The sequence below is a fragment of the Penaeus japonicus genome, unplaced genomic scaffold (assembly GCF_977035675.1).
Source record: "Penaeus japonicus unplaced genomic scaffold, GWHDUDI00000001_assembly GWHDUDI00000016, whole genome shotgun sequence".
NCBI classification, from domain to species: domain Eukaryota; kingdom Metazoa; phylum Arthropoda; class Malacostraca; order Decapoda; family Penaeidae; genus Penaeus; species Penaeus japonicus.
In genome coordinates, this window is record NW_028234418.1 from 37,922,491 (window position 1) to 37,924,990 (window position 2,500).

Sequence of the window (2,500 nt, forward strand, 5' to 3'; positions counted from 1 at the left end):
GAAGAGAAAGAAGAAGTGAAAGAAAGAACAGACAAAATTATATGAAAGATAGACATTAAGTGAAGGAAGAGAAACCATCATATTTCCTGATTTTCTTTCTCCTCAGATCTCACAACTCATCAATTAAATATAAATTAATTACTTGCCTCCTATCAAGCCGGTCCATATATTATCCCCACAACCTGGCAGTGTTCCATCGCAATCAGCCTTTAGTGAAGATAGCCTCGAAAAGGGAGAACATTGTGCTGCAAAAGATCAAAGACTGCAACAGTTTAACTAGATTTGCAGTGATGTCGAGAAGGCAATGTCTTTGCATGATATTTTTTTTTTTTTTTTTTTTTTTCATTCGGAAAGAGTCTCGAACGCTGACAAAGAAAGACCTCTGGCAAAAGACAAAGAGGCTTTCAAGGCGTCGATTTGGCAACAATGGCACAGGACAATGATGTATCGTAGATGCATTGTGTTGATGATGACGATGGTGTATTGATGATGACGATGGTGTATTGATGATGATGATGGTGTATTGATGATGACGATGGTGTATGGATGATGATGTATTGATGGCGATGATGTATGGATGACGATGATGTGTGGATGATGACGATGGTGTATTGATGTTGATGATGTATTGATGATCATGATGTATTGATGATCATGATGTATTGATGGCGATGATGTATGGATGACGATGATGTGTGGATGATGATGATGTATGGATGACGATGATCCATTGATGATCATGATGTACTGATGGCGATGATGTATTGATGATGATCTAATGATAACGATGACGTATTGATAACGATAACGTATAGATGACGATAAGAACCATACTGTTCGATAACCCATCTGGAATTCTGTTTAAGATATCAATATTGCTAAAATTTGATCGCCTTTTCACTGACTTCAGCATCAAGTGTATCTCAGGCTATCGATCTGCAGATCTAGGCATGAACATTGTGAGAGGCGTGGAAGCGAGCATGCACGCACACATGCAAACACACACACAGACACGCACACACATACACACGAACACACACACACACAAAAAAACAACAACAACAAAAAAAACAAAAAAAACACACACACAGACACACACACAAATACAGATACAGACACAAAAACACTCAGGCAAACACACACACACACACACAGGTCCACTCACACACACACACAACCATTTTAATTTTTGAAAGATGGTCCCAAAGTAATCATTACAAACATCGCATTAAGCAGTTGCAGCCATGAATAAAATCGAGACGTATTTTTCAGATGTTAAATTGGATATGTAAATGCTGTTCCGGAAAAAATAAAAGAAATATAAAAGTGAAATCAACACGAAATGACATAAATGACATATGATCATTACTATATTTTGATGGATATATATATATATATATATATATATATATATATATATATATATATATATATATGTGTGTGTGTGTGTGTGTGTGTGTGTTGGTTGTGTATATATATATTATATATATATATATATATATTTTATATATATATATATATATATATATATATATATATATATATATATATATATATATATATATATTAATTCAGGAGAAAGAGAGTATTCAGTACCTTTAACTATTTAATACAACATGAAGCAAGGAACCACATGAATAGTAAAATACTTATTATTGGCAGCAAGCTAAACTTTTCCGTGATATAAATTATTCATGCAATAAGACTGCAACTTCCCCAACTACAGAAACCTGTACCTTTGTTGTTACAACGAGCAATAGATTTGATGTTTATTTTTCATCAGGTATTGCATTACTGTTATTAATCAATGACAAAATTTTCCTTACTCTTTTTTTATGAATGATTTCTTTCCTCCTCCTCCTCCTCTTCTCTCTCTCTCCCTCTCTCTCGATTCTTCTCTCTCTCTCTCTCTCTCTCTCGCTCCTTCACTATCTCACCCCTTCTATCTCTCTCTCACTCCTCCCTCTTTCGCTTCTTCCCTCTCTCGTTCATTCTCTCTCTCTGGCTCCTTCACTCTCTCGCTCCCTCCATCCCCCCCCTCTCTTTATTTCTCCCCCCTCTCTCTCTTTTTCTCTCTCTCTCACCCCTTCTCTCTCTCGTTCCTTCTCTCTCTCTCTCTCCTTCTCTCTCTCTCTCGCTAAATCACTCCTCTCTCTTTCTTTCTGTCTCTCACCCCTTCTCTCTCTCTCTCGCTCCTTCACTCTCTCTTACTCCTCTCTCTCTCTCTTTCTCTCTCTCGCTCCTTCACTCTCTCTTACTCCCCTCTCTCTCTCTTTCTCTCTCTCTCGCTCCTCCACTCACTCCCTCCCTCCATCCCTTCCCCCTCCCTCTCTCTCTCTTTCTCTTTGAACTTCATTGAGGGTCAGCAGATTGTAACTCCTATCAGATATACATGAATGCAGAGATCACCTGAAGATAAAGTTTTCCGTGCACACAAGTCACGCCCTGTATTAGAGAGATTGGGAGTATACCCCAGTGTTAGAGCGATTGGCAGAATACT